General features: G+C 56.1%; 1 long non-coding RNA gene across 1 annotated transcript in view; it reads left to right on the top strand.

Moving 5' to 3' along the window:
* Positions 1 to 990: 990 nt before the first annotated feature.
* The window catches only part of LOC131818975 (uncharacterized), a 43293-nt gene continuing 21974 nt past the window's right edge, over positions 991 to 22309 (top strand). The window contains exons 1-2 of the long non-coding RNA XR_009348994.1: positions 991 to 3339; positions 15380 to 15500. This is a non-coding gene — a long non-coding RNA (uncharacterized LOC131818975). The remainder of the gene's footprint in view (positions 3340 to 15379; positions 15501 to 22309) is intronic.

The raw sequence follows: 22309 nt of genomic DNA, 5'->3' as shown, positions 1-22309 counted from the left end.
CATGGAGGGTGAGGAGAAGCCAGGAAGGCTGGCAGTCACATCATCCCTGGCCTAGGAAGCTGACTCTGTGAATCTGGCCTTTCTTCGGAGAGCACTGGGGAGCCATGGAAGGTGTCGGCGAGTGTGATGTGGCCATGGACGGCGCCCTCTGTTGGCTCTGTGAGGAATGGCCTCTTCAATGCTTGCCGCAGGTCCAGGCTGTAGAAACTGTAGCCAGGGCTTGGTCTGTTTCTTGTGGTCCTTCTGAGATGTCCCTCCTGTGATGGCTGGTGGACGCGACTCGCAGAGGCCAGCCTCCCAAGACATGCCACCAAGCCACGCTCTCCAGGGGACACCAGCTGGACCTGCCTGCCACTATGGCATGAAAGAGATGCATAGAGCAATTCGGGCTGGCCTGGACGGTCTGGGTCTGACTGCGGACAGGGAGGGGAGCCGTCCCCTTAGTCATCTCCGACCTTTGATCCCAGATCTCAGAGAGTGTGTGCCCGTGAGTGCTCAGAGACCAGCGAGCAGACGGAATGATGGCGACTGTAACCCTCCCCATCACCAAAGGTCGATAAGCCCTGGGCAGCCAGAAGACGGGGCATCTGGCGTCTGCTGCGCTCACCGTCCCTGGCACACTTCTGACCTGTTTCTGCCTGACCCACAAACGCGTATCACAAGTGGCGGGCGAGGGGGCTGGCAGGGCACAGCCTCAAGCTGGAGACTTTAAGCAGCTGTTTTTCATTTTTTCCCTGTATTTCAGACAGGATGGCTTGAGCCAACTGGACTTTTTGGAAAGCACAATGAGATGTTTTTCCTCCTCCATTTTCAGAAGGTAATGCCCACGCCCAGCAAAACAGAGCCAAAGGGACGGTCAGGGACCCTGGCTTCCTCCTGCCCCAACCCCGCTGCCCTCAGGTAGCAGCATCTTCTGTCCTTCCGGAGAGACCTGGCTTATGGGGCAGCCACATGTCACTAGTCTCTATGGACATTTGCTCCTGCGGATACTTTCTGTCGCTCGCTGGCGGCTGGTTTCACGTCTATAGAGGAAGGATATTATGGAAGAGTTCAGAGCTTTTCTTTTGGGGTGTCCCTCATCAGCCCCCCTACTGCTGTCGCAAACCTGCCACAAAATGCAGCTTATCGCTGGGGGAGGAGAAGAAGAGACACAAAAGGAGACACACTCAGCTTTGAGCTTCAAAGTAACTTTCTGAGGTTTTCTTACGTCCTCAGTGTTCTTGGAAGTCAGGCACCCAGTGTACATGGTGTTTCTGGAATTCCCAGACCTGGGTGTTCTCCCATGAAGAGCTACACGCGGAGAACCGGCCTCGGCCCCAATCCAAGGGAAGGAAAAAACCCCTGGAGGGGAGAGCGGGTGAAGCCAGTGGCCGGGTGCGGTGGCGCCGTGGGAAGCGGAGGCCGGAGTAGCCATCGGGGCCAGCCCGGGAAACACGCTCCCCCAGCACTTTGACGGAGGTCACGGAATGCAGGGAGCTGGCCGTGCGGGCCACAGAACGCTGAGAAGCCACGGGGCTGTGCCGCGACCTGAGTTCAGTGAGCACAAGAGGCCACCAGACCCACAGGGGAGGAGGGGGCAGCCGGCTTCTCCTCCAGTGCCCCCCTTGGCCTCCATCGGCAGACCAGGCATCTGGGAAACACAGCCGCTGGGGATCCAGAGGAGGGGAAGACCCAGATGCCCCAGCCCAGGGCCGGTTCCACATGGGCCTGGATGCTAGAGGAGAAAGGGCGCGAGTGGGGTCCCGGGAAGGAGCTGCCCCAAGAGCCCGGCTTCCTACGGCTTGTGCATGGCGTGTTGGGCTTCAGGAGTCCCGTGGACCCCAGAGGAGAAAGGGGGATATGGCCAAGCAGGCAGGCTGGTTCACTCCTGGGGCACGGGGGTAGAGGGGTCACCAGTGCAAGGAGCAAAGTGACCCCGATTGAGGACCCAGAACAGCCAAGCTAGGGAGCGACCAACGCAGTATCTGAGTTCAGGGTTCCGCGGCTCAAATCATGGAACACGAGTGACCGAACACCAGGGTAGGCCTTAGGCCGCCGCAGTCCTGCCTCGGGAGCCTGAGAGCCGTTTGAAGAGGTTTGCGGAAATGTGAGAGTAGAAAGTACTTCTGAAAGCTGATCTGATCTTCATCACGTGCCAATGCTAAAATTTAAAAAAATGCTAAAATTTTAAAAATGCTAAAATTAAAAAAAAACAAAAACAAAAACAAGAGCAAGGAATAACTGACTCAGGTTTGCACATCTGAACGCCCGTCCACAGGTTTCGACACCGGACTGCCGGGGTTGAGAAACGGACGCTCAATGCCACCGCCTTCGCTGCCCTGACTTACATGTTATCCTGCGTGTCTTTGGCACCTGTGCGTTTTTCTGCAAACTCGTCCTCATTCTGGACTGTAAGTCCTTTTGGGCATGAGGCATCTCTTCGTACCAGGAGTGACGTCGGAGCCCTGTCCCCGCTCGGAGAAGCACGGGGCACAAGGCACAAGGACACACGAGCTGCGGAAGTAAGCCAGTCCCCACGTTTCGGTGACTTAACACACCCGGAGTTTGTTTTTGGCTCAGCGGAGCAAAGCAGGTGTTAGGTGGGTGATGTTTCCACCGGGGACTTAGGGACCAGGCTCTTCCTGTCTTTGGCTTGGGCCACCCACCAGCAGTCTCGGCTTCAGGCTCCCGGGGCTGCGCAGAACAAGGAGGAGCAGGTGTGGCCTGCTCGGGCCCAGGTCGGGCCCAGGTCGGGCCCAGGACGGCGCCTGCCTGCAAGGGCTGCTGGGAAATGTAGTCCAGCGGGCCCAGGCAGACGAGGACATGAACAGCAGGCCGGTGGCCCCACACTCAGCCAGAGGCCCCCTGAGAGTGCCCGGACAAGGCCATAAGCGTCTCCTCCCGTCCCGGCAGATGGAGCTGGTTGGAAGCCCACCGGTTAGACCTTCGCTGCCGAGGCCCGTGGGCGCCACGCCTCTCTCGCTCCGGCTCTCCCTGCGCCACGCCGCCCAGACGTGCCCCTGGACCGTCCTCCGCGCACTGAGCGCGCGTCGGCCGCGTGGCTCGCGCTGGTCCTCCAGCCCCGCCCCCGACGGCTTTCCGTGTGTCCAGAGCCGCCAGACCCAGGAGGGAACTGCGGCGCACGGGAGCGAGGGCGCAGACCTTCTGCGCGCGCCTGTGCAGCGGGAGGCTGTCCCCGGAGCTCCGGCCAACGGCCCCCCGCGGAGGGAGGCCCCAGGAAGGACGCCACGTTCTGGGCACGCAGCCTGCTCTGTCCTCCCGCCCCGCGGACCCTCGCACCGGCCGCCGGCGCACCTCTCCGAGCAGGAGCGGGGCCCTGGGAGCGGCCGCCTCGTGCAGGTGGGTTACGCGCGCACGGGGTCGTGACTCCTCCGTGCGCCCCAGGCTTTCTGAGGCCTTTTGGCCATGGGCCAGATAATCCACGGCCGTGGGGCGGGGGTGGTAGTGGTGGTGGTGGTCTGCTGTGTCCGGTAGGAGCTTTGTTGAGCAGCATTCCCGACCTCCGTCTGCTGGAGACCACCCACTCCCCCAGTCTGAGTTGTAACAACCAGAAACGTCTCCAGACCCGGCCAAGTGCCCCCTGGGGAGCAAAGGCGTCCCCAGCTGAGAAGCGTTGACTTAGAGCCGTGGTTCTCAGCACCTGATTACACATCTGGGTCCCCTGTGAAGCTGCGGAAATGGACTGGTCCAGACTCAGCAGGTCCCCTCCTAGATATGTGTCCGAGGTGGGTGGACGGGTACTTCCGCAGAGGACCACAGGCCACTGTTCCTATCCGCTTGGTCCGTAATAACGGACACCTGAGGGCGGTCTGGTGCCCACCAGTGATGACTAGATGAGCAAACTGTGCTTGTCCCCGGTCCCATGTGCGTGAAGCCCTTCAGCGGGCATGGTGAAGCCTTGCGAGAGCAGCCGGGAGAGCAGTTATTTCTGGGGAGCCTTCTGGGGTGCTGGGGACGTTCTGTCGTGATCTACAGGGGGTCACGCAGGGACACGTGCATAACAGTCCATCGGGCTGTGGCTGATGGGAGCCGTGTGTGAGCTGTTCCTCATGGGCGTTTGCTTGCGACTGCTGTTGTCAGTTACCGCAAACTTGGGGTGTAGAAGAACGGAACCGACTGTCTGAGTTCTGGAGGCCAGAATTGTGAGACACGGGTGTCAGGGCCTGAAAGCTCTCGTCTCTTCTGGCTTCTGGCGGCTGCTGGCACGTCCTTGCTGGTGGCTAGATCCCCCGTCTCTGCTCCTGGGGTCACGCCATCTTCCCTTCTGTGTGGTGCACCTCCCTCTGCCTCCCTGTGGGGGACACAAGTGCTCTAGGGCCCACCAGATAACCCAGGATCCCGCTTACCCATCTCAGGAGCCTTTGTCGTATCCTCGAAGTCTTTGCCACAGAAGGAAACATTTACAGGTTTCCGGGATTAGGACCTGGTATCTTTGGGGACTGTTATGAAGCCTGCCACACGCCTAAGTTAAAAAGAAATTTTACAGATTCCCAGGGTGATAGGCCCACCCCACCCCAGTTGAACCAGAGTCTGCGCTGTGTTTGTTCATAAGTTCCGCAGTGGTCCTGCTGCGTAGGGTCCTGGGGCTTCCCTTTCCCTCGGTGCACCGTGGGGCACAGGGAATGCACACAGCTGACCTCTCGTTACGGGACCCTGAACGAGAGAATGCATGAATGAATATAGATTCGACTAAGATCTGTGTCTCACTCCTAACAGTTCTGACTCAAATTTGGGGGTTTTCCATACCCAGGCATTCTCCGGTTCCCTGCGGACACCAGCTGTGTGTCCCACGACTTTCTTCAATTCTCATGCTCCCTGGAGTGAGCCCAGTCCCACAAGACTGCCCCCACTGGAGAGGCCCGTGCAAGCAGTGGGTCCCCAGACTGCCCGCACTTCTGTCCGACATGGCCACACATGGAGGGTCCCCCCCGCCCCGGCCCCATCAGGTTTGATCATCTGCATTATCAGCTCACGGCACTCCAGGAAACACTGCCTTACGTAACTGGTTTATTATAAAGGAGAGAAACCAACAGCCAGGTGCAGAGGTACGTCGGGGGAGGTCCAGAAGGAACATCTGTCCCCTTGGGGCTTGAGGTGTGTCACCCTCCTGGCACATGAGTGCCTTCCTCAAACGGAAACTTTCCAAACCCCCTCATTTAGGATGTTCTTAGAGGTGCCATTACGTAGACGGGATGGGCTCAGTCACGGGCCGCCGGTGATCAACTCCGTCCCCAGCCCCTCTCCCTTTCCTGGAGGTCAAGGATGGGGCTGCCACTTGCAAGCCTCTCATCACACAGCTGGTTCCTCTGCCCGCCAACCCCAGGCTGAAGCCACCTAGGGGCCACCAAGGGTCACCTCACTGGCCTCGGCTCAGCTGTGGTGGAAGGGGTCTTGCTCCGGATAAACTAAGACGTCCGTCCCACCCCCTGAGGAAGTGACCCGGGTCCGAGGGCCAAAGACCACGTAGGTACTTCCTATCACAGTGGAGAGGCGTGTTGCCACCGTAAACTAGAAAGATTTTTTAAAGTCAGAAGACTCGGCTGTGAACCCCAGCCCTGCCACTTAGCGGCTGAGTGACCGTGGCCCAGGCCCTCCCCTGTGCCAGCCTGCTTCCTCATCAGGAAAGTGGGGATGAATTCACGAGATGACGTGTGGCCTTACAAGCTGTTTGAAATCCAGAAATGTGCCCTTCCTCCGTGCGGAAGTGTCCGACCCCCAGCCCGTGTGCAGGTGCTTCTGGGTAAATCAAGGTCAAAAGCTACTGGGAGTTAGGCCGGGGCGACGTGTCTGCCTGCGTCCGTGTTGGCATAAGATCGTCTCCCTGCAAATGTGCAGGGCTTGCGAGATGGCAGAGCCCCCTCCCACCCCCGCCACCGGAGGATGGACCCCTGAAGAATTTAAGCAGGGATGACCAAGGCCCTTCTGAAGAGGAGGGCTGGCGAACTCTTTCCAGGTTGGTGATGTCCTGAGTCAGGTTTGCTTTGCCTGCATGGCCATAGACCTGGGGCCATTTTAGCTCAGGGTCGGGGGTCGGGGGGCACTAACAAGCAAAAGAAAAGAAACACCGCCGCCGCCACCACCACCGCCACCGCCACCGCCACCACCACCACCACCACGCAAGCCCCATCTGGGAGAGCTTGAAGGCTGAAGGCTTCTCCACAAGAAGCCCGGCCGGGTCTGGGATTCCAGGCAGGGCTCTGGGGGAAGAAAAGGGCCCGATCTCATGGAAATTTCCTAGTAGGGTTTATTTTGAAGCGAAGTTTTGGCAGCCCTGCCCCAGTCTCCTTGGCTAGACAGTACCTCTTTGAAGAGAGTCAAAAACAGCAGAAGGATGGGAAATGGTTCTGGAATGGAATCCTCTTGGTCCAAAAAGAACTGCCAGAGACCAGGCCAGGTTTCCCCTGCTTGATGGAATTCAACGCCACTCACCTGTGGTCAGCAAACCAACACCCCACCCCTGCCCTGACGTCCTTGTCCTAATTCCCAGGACCTGTGCCTATGGGACCTCGCGCGGCAAAAGGGACTTTGCAGCTGGGACTAAGTTCGGGGCGTTGTGGTATGGAGGGTGTCCCGGGTTGCCCAGAGGGGCTCAACTTGTCCAGCTGTGATCACAGGAAGGGCAAGGCTCACAGAGACAGTGTTGCTGGCTCTGAGCTCTGGGGGGCCAGGAGCCCAGGAATACCCCCTCTAGAAGCTGGACGGGCAAGGAGTAGACTGTCCCCCAGAACCCCCAGAGGGAACTCAGCCCCGCTGACACCTTGACTGAGCCCAGGGACACCTGTGTTGCCCTTCTAACCTCTAGGCTGAAGACAGGAAATCCCTGCTATTTAAGCTGGTGAGTCTGTGGAAACTGAGTCCAGCTGATAGAAATCAGAAACGCCGCCCGTCTCGGGCACCTGCCGTGTGCCGGTGCTGCCGGGAGGGAATCCCGATGACATTGAACTTGCGATCCCGTCGCGGCTCTGGAAGCTGAGGCTCCGTGATGTGACGGGACCCCCGAGAGGCCTGCTGGGGAGGCCTTGGCTGAGTCCGGTGGCCTGGAGCGTCCGGCGGCTCACAGGGAGGACGGGCGTGCGCGGGTGAGCCTTGCTTCCCGAGGGCCACTGGGGCGCCCTTATCAAGGCCACCCCGGCTTCCCCTGTGCGGAGAGCTCCCGACGGACGCCGTCTCGGTGCACGAAGGCTGCGAGTCTCCCACAGGCAGAATGGGAGGCAGTGCCCCCGCCCCTCCCCCACAGGCCCTGACTGATGGCTGTGTGACCTCGGGCAGGTCCCCACACCTCTCTGGGAAGTGTGTTGATGGGGTTGGGAAGCATTCTCCACTGAGCCAGCCTCTGGGAGCCTGGGAGCCAGCCAGAGGACTGGTCGGGGTGGCGACTGCTGTGGGCTCTGTGCATGTGCCTGGGAAGTGCCACAGGGCCCTTACGACAAGGTTAAGTCCTTCTGCCATCCAACAGGCAAAGGTGTTGATTTCTCTCCGCCATGAATTCTCGCTCTTGTGGCCCATCCTTCCTGGGGTCTGTGTGCGGGGCTGGGGCAGAGACGCTGAGCTTCCTTCCCCAGGACCCAGTCCAGCCTGGGCCCAGCACCGGAGCTCTGCGTTCTGGCGTGGCTTTGTCCATGGGCACCTGGCTGACCTCGGGTTGGCTGCCCCTTGCAAGGGAGACATGGGGAACCTACATCTGTGGGGGCAGGTGGGACAGCCTGGGAGTCCCCAGCTGTGCTGGCTGTCCCCCTCCCCCAGACCTGGCCAGGAGGGAATTGTCCCGCTCCCCAGCCATTCTGACTCCTCACTGTCCGTGTGGGAGGGATGAGCCCTGTGAGAAGATCCATTACCCCCAAAGCTGTGACTGACCTTGTTTGGAAATAGGGTCTTTGCCAATGTCAAGTTAAATGTGGTCATACCGGATGATGGTGGGCCTGAAGCTGGTGATGGGGGTCCTTATGAGAAGAGAGGAACTTGGACACCCAGAGAAGGCCATGTTGTGATGAGATGGAGGTTGGTCAGGTCTGTAAGCCAAGGGACACCAAGATTGCTGGGGGCCCCAGAAGCCAGGACGGCAGGCAAGGGTTCTTGGGAGAGACCATAGCCTGCCCACACCTTGACCTTAGACCTCCAGCCTCCAGAACTACAGGTCTGCTGTGCTGAGCTCCCAGTCTGTACCACTTTGTCACATGGGGCCCAGGACGCACACACATTCACGGCCCCTGTCACCTGTTTCCCACGCTCAGTGCTCGGTGGGAACCCCAGCGAATGGGCCGGTGTCCCCACAGCGGAGCATGTCGGGATTCAGGGGCTGGCCTCTCCTCACAGCCTGTGTGCTTTCTTCGCTGTTGAGGGTTAAGCTGTCCTTTGGTGCAGGGAAGGCGGCCAGAGATCGCCCATCTAGCAGATGGAAAAACTGAGGCTCCAAGTGCTGCCCACGCAGTCGCTCCGCACCTCCCTGCCACGTCTCTTGCCGCCTGGCCAGTCCAGTGCATGGAACCAGGTCAGCCTCCTGCCTGCCCAGATGTTGGACCAAGTCCTCCGAATTCCCGGCAGAAGGGAGAGGTCTACAAGAAATTGCAGAGCTCAAATTAGGACAGTTGCCTGGCTCTGGGACCGGCTTCATGGAGAGCTTGGGAGGGGACTCCAGCCTGGGCAGCACGACCCGTTTCCATGGGTGCAAACCACCCAGAGCCCTGCTGAAACAGAAGCAGGCTCCAGGCCTGAGGTTGCGGCCGCCGGACTCCCGCGAGCCCTGCTGGGCAGCCCAGCCCAAGCCGCATGGCCACCGAAAGCCACCAGAAGCCACAGGAGTCTCCCCACCCAGGTGACCTCGCCTGCACTGTGCAGGCCCTGTTGTCTGCTCGAGCACCCACAGGCGCCCACCCCAGGGAGGGTCAGACCGGGTCCAGCCTTCCCTCCCTCGAATGCGCCGCACACACACCGGCTGCCAGGAAGGTGCATGGGCATCGTGCGTGTGGGCAGGGCACTGTTTCTGCAGAGCTACGGGGGCTGGGAGGCCACCTCCAAATGGGCCCCTTCGAGCCCTGGAATCCCTTATCTCAGAAGAGGACACCAGGGCCCCGAGAGGAGGAGCGGCTCCCTCAAGGTTCCGGTATTTTCAGCCTCCCATGGTGACAGGGGGCAAATGTGTCCTGCACGGTGTGTGATCGGTCACAGAATGTTGGGAGAAGCGCGGGCCCTTGGGCCAGGACATTGGAGACGACTCGTGGGGGTGGGGGGCATTGAGGCCAGTGTACAAAGGGTGTCATGGACCATCAGGGAGTCGGAACTCTCTGGAAAGCCAAGCAGACGTAGCTGGGGCTGATGGGTCAGCTCCATATGGAGCTCTCAGCTACACTGGGGGGCCTGACCTTCCTTGCTGGTGCACACCATGCTTCCTGGAACTCCGTCTGGTCACAGCTGGCTCTCCCCATGGATGGCACCTCTGTCACTCCGGTTTCTCAGGCTCAGATCCCTGGATTTCCCTGGGGCACACATTCAAATGCTGGGTCACTACCTGTTACTCCACTTTCAAAATGCAGCAGCCCGAGGCCAGGCACTTGCCCCTACCTGCCTTCCTCCACCTGGCCCGAGCCACGTGCCTCTCGCCCGGACCTTGCAGGGAGCTCCTTGCTGCTGACCCTGTGCCCGCCCTTCCTCTGGGATCTGGCCCAGAGCGTCAGGCGGAGGGATGCTCCCGTGTATGCCCCGCTTAGAAGCCTTCTAGGGCTTTCCATCTGTGCTGGGGTGAACGGTGTCCCCCTACGATTCACATCCATCTGGAACCTGTGTGTGTGTGTGTGTGTGAGCCTATTTGGAAATAGAATCTTGGCAGAAGTCAAGTTTACATGAGGTCTTACTAGAGCGGGTGGGCGTGATGACTGCAGTCCTCGTAAGAAGAGGGGATTTGGACGCAGACACGGAGAGCAGACAAGCGTGCGAAGGCAGCCAGGGGACATCTGGGGCCACCAAGAATTGGAAGAGCAAGGAAGGATCTTCTCCCTGAGCTGTCAGAGGGAGCTTGGCCCTGCTCACACCTTGCTCTTGGGCCTCCAGCCACTGGAACTAAGAAAGGATGTTTTATTTTTTGCTACCCAGGTCTTGATTCTTTGTTACAGCAGCCCCAGAAAAGGAATGCAGTGGCCAAACATGGCGCAGAAACCCACCACACCCTCCATCTGCCCAGTGAGACCTGGAATGGCCTGCTATATAGCAAAGGCCCTGAGAAGTCCTGCAGGGAAGAGCACGTTCCATTTTCCCGAACGCATTTAGACGCAGAAGCATTCATTGCCATCCACCGTCGAACCTCTTATGGGATCCCCTTTGGGAAATGTTGCATTTGAAAAGCGGGAAGGTCTTCTCCAGCCTGAAAATCCTGTAGCTTTTGGAATTGGAAGCCAGGCCGTGAAATCAATAGAAATTTATATGCATAGTTAGGTGTTGTTTTTTTAAAACAGCCAAAATGCTCTTCCGTGTTGGGGGGAAACAAAATCAGCCTGTGGAAGGGCACCCGTTCCAGTAAGTGATGAGACGCGCGCTCCGTTGACCGCCCCGGACCCTCCATCTGAGATCCATCCCCGTGGGAATGAGAACAGTCGCGCCGTGCGGGATTATTCCTGGGGCTGTGTTCCTAGAAGTGGAGCGGCTGAGTCAAAGACGGTGTATTTTTAAAGACCTTGGATTCGTAGTGTCGAGTTGCCCTCCAAAAAGTTGTACGGATTTGACCTTCCACCGGCAGAGACCGGAGGAGCCCACCTCCGTGCCCGCAGTGGGCATCCGCCTGCTGGACGCCTTTAAACTGTCCTGTGTGTTTTGGCCACAGAGGTAAGTAAGAGCTTTTATTGGGTTATCTGAGTTTCTGTTGACTCGCGTCCACAGCAGCTTGCCCGCTCGCCTGTCCCCGCCAGCAGATGACTCTTGCCAGGGACCCGGCCGCGGTGCCCTGAGGTCAGGCCAAGCTTTTCAGGGGAAACAGCAAACTTCACTCAGATTTGGCCCAAAATACTAAACACTGAAAAAGAGACGATTCAGTGTCATTGGACCCTTCCCTGGGGGCAGAGCTGGGTAGAGAAAAGAGGTCGGGATTGGGAGGCAGGAGAACCCCGGATGTGTCCCGGTGTGGCCCCTTTCTGGCTCCCTGACCTTGGGCAACTCACATGACCTCTTCGTGCCTCCATTCTGTCATCTTTGATGTGGGATAATGACAGCCCCGGTCTCTCCGAGTCGTGATGAGGATTAAATTATCTCCTTGTTGCGAGATGGGCTTTGCGAGTGTAACCCTGCTATGAGCCACGTTTCCAGACGGCACGGTCCGGAGAGAGCTGCAGGGAAGGGCGATCCAGGCACCCACCGGGGAGAGGACGGACTCTGGAATTTTGCTTGCGATTCCCTAAAACATGGAAGGCATCTGCTTCACCCACGGTTTTATTTCCCAAATCTTGCCGTGACCCGGGATGCCTCCCTCATTCACTCCCTCCAGACCTCACCCCCCAAATCTGGCTGTTGTGTTTGCCTCTCGCCCGCTCCCAGCCTCAGCCCTGCTTTCTGATGAAGACGAGCTTCCTGCCCCCAGTTTTGCTTGTTTCCTTGTCCCTTCCTCTAAGGTCTAGATTCTCTGCAAGAAGCGGGAGAGCCCTCACCTGCGTTCTCCTGCCCCGGTAGGTCCTGGCTCCCTCCATCTCTCCCCAGTCCTGCCTAGAACCTGGAACCAGCCTGGGAACAACAGGATCCTGTTTGGAAGGCAAGGAGGAAGCCGGGTGGGGGAAGGCCAGACAGCCTGTGATGGGTGCGGGCCGTGCGAGTGTGAGGGCCCCCAACTCGCCAGCCCCGGGCTCTCCTCAGCGTCTCTTCTCTTTTGACTGAAGCCCTTGACATCGTCAGGGTCTCCCTGAGAGAACGTGGGTTCCCCACCCTCTCCCCGAGGGAGAGGTGAAGGGGCCGATCCTAACCTGGGCTTTGTAGCCAACATGGCAGTCCTGGCCTCAGGGGGCCTGGGGGTGGGGGCGCGCTCTCTGCTTTGGGGAGTCTTTTCCCTCCCACTGACCAAGGGCCTGTGTGTGCAGATGGGGCGGCGCCTCAGGATCACGTCTCCGCCTCGTCCACCCTTCCTGCCAGCATCGCTGAGAGTGGCAGGACACAGGCCACGTCTCCCATTTCCCCGAGCCTCAGCTCCCCCTCCTGGGCTCCCCAGCGCACTCTGCTCCTGTGTGTCCCCTCTGGCCCCAACAGGAGGGTGGAAGCAAGGTCCAGGGCAGGTCAGCCTGGAGCTGCCCAGCTCCCATGTTTAGTAGCCATGTAGCCTCAGGTAAGATGTGGACCGTTCAGAGCCTCAGCTTCCCATCTGCAAAATGGGTGTGACGGCAGAGCTGGGTGGAAACAAATTGTTAGGTGTGCTCAGATGCGGTGTTGATGACGGCAGAGGTGGCTTCTGCTGTCTGTTTGTCCCTGGCCACATGCCAGGCATTGTGGGCTCACCGTTCACCTCCCTGTGTGGTCCTGCCTACTCCTGGAGGTACCAGGAGGAATGGAGGCCCATGTGATGGCTGCCGACACAGTGCTATCGGCTACAACCCATGAGTTTATGTGCTGTGCTATGCATACGGGCCCCTGGGCCTCAAGGAAGAGCCAAGACCCTGGGAAGGCTTCCTGGAGGAGGCGGCATCTGATCTAGGCCTTAAACAATGAGTGATAAGTAGCTATTCACTTTTTCGTTCCTTTGATTACCAGGCATCTCCCCTGTGTCCATGGGGCCCAGGGGCCGAAAGTGCTGTCAGGTGTTGGCTCTGGGAAGTCGGAGGCCAGGAAACTGGAGGCCATCTCTGACCTCCCTTTCCAGGCTGGGGGTGTGGGTGCTGGTGGGGCTGGCCCACTCCTGAGGGTCACAGCGCCTAGAGGCTCCCGGGGCCTCGCCCGACAGCAGCTGTGCACTGGTTGCATGTGCAGCAGGGAATGGGTGGAGCTCTGTGTGCACGCGGGAGAGCGAGCACAGTGCCTGGCACATATTGTGTGGCCGTAGTGCCACTGACAAATGCGTGTGCACACGTGTGTGCATGCGTGTGTGCGCGGGTGTGAGCGATGCCCAGGGCAGGGTCCGGCCAAGAAACTGCTTCGCGGATCCTGGTCTGAGGCTGTGCGCCCAAGAGGATCCTGGCTGTTGACCCAAGGGGCCCCAGGGTTGCAGTGAGCCAGCAAGTCTCTGGGGGGTCAGAGGGGGATCCAGAGGGGCCAACGGGCTGGGATCCCAGGGGCTGCTGTGCGTGACTGCGCTGTGTGCGTGTAACATGTGCACACGGGCCGGGAAAAGGAACAGAGCTCAGAGCCAGGCTGCGACCCGGAGGAGCCCTGAAGACAGTCTCAGCGAGGAAGGCAGCCCGCTTGCGTGATCCGGGCTGTGAGAAAGGCCCGCAGAGGCCGATCCTAGAGGCGGAGTAGACAGGTAGTTGCCAGGGGAAGGGAAGCGGGAGGGACAGCTCACGGGCATGGGGGTTCTCAGGGTGGGTGCTCGGCACTCTCAGGGCCCAAGGTCCCTCTCGGCTGTTTGCTTGAAAGTGCTGAATTTTAGGTTATGTGAATCTCTCTTCAATAGGTTGTTGAAAAAGGAAAACAGGGTGCACCTGGCTGGCTCAGTGGGAGTGTGAGCCTTGATCTTGGGGCTGTGGGTTTAAGCCCCATGATGGGCATAGAGCTCACTGGAAAAAAGAGAGAGGGAGATTGAAACGGGCACGTGTGCATTTAGGGGAATGGCCGCCAGCTCCAGGCAGGGTGGCCAGCAGGAATGCGCCCCGGGAGCCTGTGAATCTGCATTTGCAGGTGAGCTGTCCTCATCTGTACGTGGGAGTGACTGATGGGGTGTTTTACCAGCACCATGGGACCACGTTCAGGTCACACCACCAGCTTGCAGCCGCTCCCAAAGCCAGGGGCAGAGTGCCCGCCCCCGGTCCAGCACTGGGCTGGCCGCCCCCATGTCCTCAGGCTCTCCGGGAGAAAGGAGAGCAGATGGAAAAGTACCTCCCAGCAGAGAAAGGCCTAGACAAACATGAAGACGCTGGTGGCTTTTAAAGGCATGAGCCACAGCCTGTTTAAATTTGCGGGGGATTGCAGATGTTTGCTCTGGTGGGACTTTGTTATAAATGGACTTGGTTTTGTTTAGCTGGTTAAGTTTTTGTGTTTAAAAAATAAAAAGCCTGCAAGACCTTCTTAACTAAGAACACTATGTTAGTCCAGAAAAACTAAGAAAAGGGCAAAAGACGTGGGCGAGGAGTCCAAGCACCCGCTGCTCGTCAGGTGGGGCGTGAGGTCGTGCGGTGGCCACGAGGCCCTGACCCAGGGACAGATAGCACAGCGCAAGGGCACCTCGGCTGCGCTCACAGCCCCAGGCCTCCCGCAGGCTGCACAGGGAGGACCGCAACGGCATCATTTCGCAGCTGAGGCCACTGAGGCAGAGGGAAAGTGCCCGCCCCAGGTCCCGCCGCTGGAAGGTGGCAGCAGTGGGAACCACAGCCACGTCCCACACGCTCTCGTGGCCACCCAGAGCCAAACCTTGGAGTGAGGCTCCTGGAGGCCACCTAATGGCCGAGTTTTCGGGGGGATTGGATGTAGTCCCTTGCCAGGTAGCTGTCAAGTCCATCCAGTAAGCCACTGCCCCTGGGTCTCACCTGGACCGAGGCCAGAGAAAGGTCATGCACAGGCCGCTCCCAACTACTCAAACCTGCTCCCCTGCACCTCTGGGGCACTTCCCACAGCAAATGCCTCTCTGCTACCCCCTGCCCACCTGAGGACCCCTCACACCCCACCCCGGAGGGGAATGTCTAAAGCCCCCGATCTTCAGAAGCCCATCTGCTTTGCTGCTGGCCTGTTCTTTAGGAAACCTACTTGGATGAGCCTCCGCCCCACCTGGCTGGTAACCCTTGGTGTGCACGTGTTAGCAGGCTCGGCGCCTTCTCCGAGCCCAGCAGGCTGGGCCACCTGAGCTCTGCCCACTTCCAGTTTGATGTTAGATGAAACTCAACACCAGCCAGCCCTTCCTTGCCCCAGGGCCTTTGCATGTGCTGTTGCCCCCACCTGGATGGCTGTTCTCTCCCTCAGGGCCCTTCCCTGAGTCCTCATTCTCCATGAAGTCCACCCTGGTCTTCCCTCTCCTGCTGCTGTTCATTTATAGCATGAATCACAGTATATAATTTAATTTCTTGTATCCATGTCTGCTGAGGGCAGAGGCCTCACTGGCACAGGGTAGGCATTCCTCGGTATTTGTGGATGGCCTCGGGGGATGAGCCCTGGCGGGGAGTGTCTGTGGCTGCAGGCCTGTGTGGACATCTGCTGTCTGGTGGCGCCCTCTGGTGGACATTATGCTGATGCCAGGCTGAGGGCCAACGCCTGCTGCTTTCCCTTTCAGATTCCCTACCCTTGGGTGGCCCACTTGTGCAGGACCCTGGCCACCAAGGTGACGTATGTGAGCCCGTGGGCAGCAGAAGTTGGTCCTCCTGGAGTCCTGTGAGCTGCTTCTGGAGGAGCAGGTGAGTTGGGAGCTCAGCCCACTTATGTTTTTATTAAGCTGCTGTTAACATTAAACATAAAATGGTCATTTTGTGCCACTTGTGGGCTGCAAAGCAGCCTCTCCTGGTCATCCTCTGGGACCCCCAGGGCCCTAGTTCCCTCCCTTTCTCAGCAGCTGGCTCCTCCAGGCTGCGATGGAGGCTGTGGTAGGCAGGTCCTGGCCACCGACCCAGCTGTCCCCTCCTTCCCCCAGGATTTGCACTAAAGGTCACAGAAAAGATCTGGAGGCTTTTAGAGTCTGAGCCAGGGAGTGTGAAGCTGTGGACACACACATCTGAGACACTGAAAAATCAGGGTCTGAATGTCAGAGTGGAGCCAGAAATTCCAGGTTGGGCCCTGCACCGGCACAGGTGTAAAGGCCAGCACAAAGGCTTCCCTGGAGGAAAGGGGTCACGAGGACACGGACAGGCCTTGCTCCCGCGCCCAGGGGGACATGACTTAGCCTGGAAACAGCAGTGAAGTTTTTGGGATATATTCGCAGTTCAAACGCAACTAAAAATATTTCATTGAAAATAACCTCAGTGAAGGTTGCAATTTGTGTTACCGTTTTGGACCTATTTACTCAAAAGGGCTTTTTGAAATTACTTTTTAAACTCAGTAATTAGAAAAATAAAAACAGAGGAGGAGCTAGATTAGAAAAAGTGTTTTATTCTAGCCTGAATGCCCCTGTGGGGTCCTCTTCTTTCCCTCCCCGTGAGGACTGGGGGGCATTTTGGTCACCGTAGGGAGCCTGTCTTTTGGTCTGTGAAACGGGCATTGTGTTATCTGCCGCAGGGCTCCAGTGAGATGGGATGGGCTCATGGGCCCGACGGCATTTTAGAACCAGAAGGGTTGAAATGGTGTCTTGGTGGTCATGTCATTGTTGAACCTTGCCCTGGATGCTTTTCTCGGAGCTCAAGCCAGCTCTTCCAGCCAGGGGAAGATGGCCGGTCTGCAGGTGGACAGCGTCCCCGTCGGTGCACACGGGCGTGCCCACCTGCGGCCTGATGGCATGTGGAGCCGGGCGGTCGTCAGAAGAGGGGGTTTCAGATTTGGCGTGCCATCCTGCAGGTCTTGCCTGGGACATGGCAAAGCCTGACTGCTAAGTCAGAATAATGCCGTGACCTCATGTAGAGCTTCTGCCCCGAGAGGGCCATTTCCTTTCAAGTGGTCCCCTGGGAACCTCCGTGCTGATTCGATGAGGCCTCTGGGGCCAAACCAGTCCTTCAGATGAGGAGGGTGCCGTCACAGCTGGGTGACTTCTGTCCTCGGGATGGCTGGGCTGGGACCAGCAGTCAAGGTTGTGCTGAGACAGACCGCCAGAGTGACCCTGCCCACGTCCAAGAGCAGCCGGCGTGAGGGCTTTGTGGGAAACGCTTCCCACCTCCCAGATGATACCATGGGGCACCGTTGTCCACTGTCCGAATCGTTTCCTGCTTCGTCCCTCAGCCACACTTCCTACCTGACCTGTGCCAGCTTCTAGGCTTTTCTCAGTGAGCCAGGAACTCTTCCCCAAATGATTAAGTTTTAGACTTTGTAGAGTAGACGATAAAGAGCTCAAAGGAATGGTCTGCTTTCGGGATTGAGCACTTTCTTCCTTTTAATTGCTGATTCCGCAAACACCTGCCCACTTTGAAATTCTCCAAAAGGCTCATTGCATCATCAAGTCCAATTGCTTTACTTTTCTCTCTGTTCTTCCTGGTCTGACTTTACAAGGGTGTGTGTGTGTGTGTGTGTGTGTGTGTGTGTACATGCATACATGATCTTGACACGGGAGAAGATGGGCTTCTTCACTTGTGCAAGCATATTTCAGTGTTGTCAAATGGTTAATACTTTCATTGAGGAGCTACGGGGCGTTAACTAACTCTTCCCATGGTGGCTGACATTTAGCTTTTACTACTCAGTGTGGGTCTGTGGACCAGAAGTGTTAGTGTCACCAGGAGTTGGTTAGAGACGCCGAAATCTCAGGCTGAGCCCCAGGCCTGCTGAGTCAGGATCTAACCTTTACCAGGATGCCAGGAAATGTGTATGTACATTACGGTATGAGCAGCTCTGGTTCAGAACTTGTAAAATGCTGAAATTACTTTGCATGTCGTGGCGATGCCCTTACAAAAATAAGGCCTTGCGAGGCCATCAGTTTTCATGTGTGGGACTAATCTTAAGAAGAACCCGAGGGGCTTTGGGACCCCAAGTAACTGGACCTGCTTGCTCCCATCTCATGAGCCTGCAAAGTCACATTCCTTTAGGCTGTCCCAACACTGAAAAAAATCACATCCATGGGGCAAAGCTTCGCCGCCAGACCTGGTCCGGGGAGAGGGGGCTGCACGTGGCCAAGGTGTTTTTAGGGTCTGGGTGGATATACACGAGACGGGAGGTGGGGTGACAATGGAGCGCCGCGGTCTCTGTACTTGTACGAAGTGAGGTCCCTGCGGGTCTCTGCGGTTGTCTGGGCTTACGTGGTTGCCGTGTTTGTGTTACTTGGAAGACAAGCAGTGACCACGTTCACGTCAGACCTGCATGCTTGCCAACGCGCCTGTGGCCCCTTTCATTCAAAGCTCTTGGTGGTTCATGCGTCTTGCAACAGGCTTGTGAACGTGCCTATTTTGGAGAAATTGTCAGCAAATGGTCTCCTTGGTCTTGGCTGGTAGGAGCTTTTGTTTCCTCCTTCCTAGCACATTCGTTATGACGCTCTCAAGGATGACAATCGAAACGAGGGGATGCAATAAAAGGAAGGATAGTGAAATCCAAACATTTCATTTAGTTTGAATTTTGCTTCCTAATCTGTTGGTGGTCTCAATCCCTCCTCCCAGTAAAATCCTTCCTCAAGATAAAGACCTGCCACTAACACGCCTGACCCCCAGGGCACTCCTACAGGACGTTAGCTGTGCCCAGGGGTTGGAGCGGGATGGGGGGATCCCACGGCCCTCGTGCAGGTGGAATCGTTAAGTGGTGTGCTTTTTCTTCGTGATTCAGTCTTGGTAGGGGGTACATTTCTAGGAGTGCATCCTCTCTAAGCTCTCCCCTTTGTTGGCACAGGACTGTTTGCAGTAGTCTCCTATAGTCATTTTTTTCGTATGGTGTTGGTTATAATGTCTCCTCCTTCATTTCTGATTTTATTAAGTCTTCACAGACCTATAACAAATACTGAAATTGAATCAGTAATCAAACCCCCCCAACAAATACAAGTCCAGGACTAGACAGCTTCACTGGTGAACTCTACCAAACATTAAGGGAAGAATTGGAGCCAGTCCTTCTCAAACTCTTCCAGAAAATTTAAGAGGAGACACTTCTAAACTCAATCTACGAGGACAGCACTATGCTGATTCCAAAGCCAGACACAGCTACTATAGGAAAACTACAGCCCAATGTCCCTTATGAAAACAGATGTAAAAGTCTTCAACAAAACAATAGCAAACCAAATCCAACAGCACATTAAAAGAAGCATACACTGTGACCAAGTGGTATTTTCCCCCTGAATACAAGGGTGGTTCAACAAACGTCAACTCATGTGATTCACCTGCATTAGCAGAATAAAGCATAAAATTCACACGATCATGTCAACAGACAAAAGATGTCTGACAAAACTCAACACTCTTTCATGCTTAAAAACAACAACAAATGAAGCCCTCAACTGTAAATAGAAAGTACTTCAACATAATAAAGATCATGTCTGAAAAGCCCACAGCTAACATCATACTCAGCAGTAACAATACGAAACAAGACAAGGAAACATCATACTCAGCAGTAACAATACGAAACAAGACAAGGAAACATCATACTCAGCAGTAACAATACGAAACAGGACAAGGACACCTTTTACTTTCACTCCTTTCGTTCAGCACGGTACTGGAAGTCCTAACCAGAGCACTTATCCACAAAAAAGTAAAACACATCCAAACTGGAAAGGGAGAGAGAAAACCATGCCTGTCTGCAGATAACATGATCTTATATATAAAAAACTCTATAGATTCCCCCCAGAACAAACCCAAATAAATAAATACACTGTTAAAACTAAGAAATTTAATAATAAAAGTTGCAGGATATAAAATCAACATACAAAAGTCAGTCACGTGTCTATACACTAACAACAAATTACCTCAAAAGGAAATCAGGAAAACAATCCCATTTACTTCAAAAAGATAAAATACTTAGGAATAAACAAAGGGAGTGGAGAACTTGTATAAACTCCAACAACACTGGTAAAAAATCAAAGACACACATGGAAAGGCATCCCATGTTCATGGATTGGAAGATGTATTACTAATATGCCCACACCCCCCAAACCCATCTGTAGAGCCAGTGTGACCCCCATCAGAGTCCCAATGCCACAAAAACAATTCTAAAACTCATAGAGAACCACACTAGCCCACCAATCATGAAAGCAAAGAATAAAGCTGAAGATCACACTTCCTGATTTCAAAATAGATTTTTTAAAAAAGATTTTATTTATTTATTTGATAGAGATCACAAGTAGGCAGAGAGGCAGACAGAGAGAGAGAGGAGGAAGTAGGCTCCCTGCAGAGTGGAGAGCCCAACGCGGGGCTCGATCCCAAGACCCCAGGACTATGACCTGAGCCGAAGGCAGAGGCTTAACCCCACTGAGCCACCCAGGTGCCCCTCAAAATAGATTTTGAAGCCATAGGAATCCAAACAATACGGTACTAGCATAGAGACAGAGACCAATGAAACAGAACGGAGAGCCCAGAAATAAGCCCGGGCATCTGTGGCCAACTGAGCTTCGACAGAGGGTACCAGAAACACAAAGGGGAGAGGGCAGTCTCTTCGACAAATGGTGGAGTTGGGAAAATGGGAGAATGAAAATGGACCCCTGACCTTCCCTCATACACAAACGTCAACTCAAACAGGAGACCTGAAACTGTAAAACTCCCCCCAGAACACACAGGGCTTGAAGACTTCGGTCCACGTAGGTCCACACAGACACCTGCACGTGGATGTTTCTAGCAGCTCCACTCACAGCCGCCAACGCTGGGCGGCAATCGAGATGCTCTTGAGCAGCTGGATCACCTGCACCTGTAATCAGATATTAGCGCTAAAGAGGAAGCCATCAACCCGGGAAGAGACAGGACACTCACGTGCTTGTACCTGAGGGACCGAAGCCCACGTGAGAAGTCCACGTACAGTGAGATTCCGACCAGATGACCTTTCTGAGGGACGAAACTACAAAGACAGTGAAAAGATAAGCAGATGCCAGGCAGGGTAGAGGGGAAGGAGAGATGAGGTGGAGCCACGGCTTTTTCCGGGTAGTGGAGATACCGTGTATGTGGACACCCGTCACTAGACATTGTTCCAAACCCACTGAAGTAACACTAAGAGTGAACCCTAATGTAAACTGTGGGCTTTGGGTCATGTGTCACTGTGGGCTCATCAGCTGGGGTGGCGGTACCCTCCGGTGGGGGACGCTGATGCGGAGGTATATGGGGCATACAGAAGCCCACTGAACCGTCCCCTCAGTTTTGCTGGTAATCTGAAACCACTTTTTTAAAAATGGTGTGTGTGTGTGTGTGTGTTTCTTTAAGAAAGAAAATAAGGACAAAGGAACTATAAAAAGCCCTTGGAAACTATCATAACCTAAAAAAAATAATTCTGCTAGAAGACAAAATTAAGAGTATTTTCCAGAAACACGGCATAGACACTAAGAAAATCAGAGGAGCGATCTAGGCAGGGCGACATTTGATTTGTAAGAGTTAGAAAAAACAAGAAAACGGAGAGGATGGGTCATCTGCCAGGACCAAGAGGATATGTCTGGGACGGGAAGGTGCACATGCACAAGGCCAGCCGCGGGGACATCCGAGGACCATACAGGCTTCCTGTGGTCGGAAACACACGCATAGACGCATGAGGACACACGGGAACCCGGGGGCACACACCGTCTCAGGGGCTGTGCTGGGGGAAATGACGATATGGCGTTTCTAGCCGGACGACGGAAGAGACCACAACTAGAACTCACAATCTGGTCATACTGTCTGTCAGCCAAGGTGAAGGTAGAATAAAAGCGTTTTCCAACCGGCTACCGTGTTGGAAACCTTGACCGACAACACCCCTCCTCGAGGAAGCACGGAACATTCTGCAGCAGCTGCAGAACCCAGATGTGGAACCCAGGAAAGGGGAGGCTCGAACACGTGCTTCAGGACGACAGCTACTTGACACAGCCTGAGAAGCTGGGTTCTGAGAGCAGGAATGGGTCCGGGTGTGTGTGTGTGTGTGTGTGTGTGTGCAGGCAGAACCTCCCCGAGACCAGAGAGGCTCGCGGGGTGGGAGAGGAAGGCCTAGTGATGGGGACCAGGGCATGCACTGCACTTCTCTCTCTAAGGAAAGCAAAGACCCTACTTGGCTGAGCAGTTTTTCATGCAGCCATCATAAACTATACAAGCAAGATGTGGGGCTGCGAATACGCTGGGGGCGTGGGCAGGGGGAGGGAGGCAGGCGGGAATCCCGGGAAACCCTGTGTTCCTGGGCCTGCAGACTTCCCAGTCTTCCCCAGCAGGCCTGGCAGCCAAGCTGTGCTTCCCTTGGATCAAAAGCAAAACCAGCCACAAACTGACAGCAGCTTATCGTCCCTTCATGTCTTCAGGCCGTCTTTGCTTCCATTATCAGCTGAGAGGAAGCCCTGTGGTTTTAAGTCTGGTGCCCAGTCAGGGCTGTAGGGAGCTCACCCTTTCCCCAAGAGCGGCGGAACGCCATCCCGAGCCGCCGTGGGTTTGGCGGGCACGCCGCTCTCCGTGGGCTTTTTCCGGGCCACCTTATAGGATGTTGCCTCTGCTTCAGCAGC

This window comes from Mustela lutreola, chromosome 16, assembly GCF_030435805.1.
Source record: "Mustela lutreola isolate mMusLut2 chromosome 16, mMusLut2.pri, whole genome shotgun sequence".
Lineage (NCBI taxonomy): Eukaryota > Metazoa > Chordata > Mammalia > Carnivora > Mustelidae > Mustela > Mustela lutreola.
The sequence above is the reverse complement of the archived record's forward strand: the minus strand, read 5'-3'. Positions and strand labels throughout refer to the sequence as shown.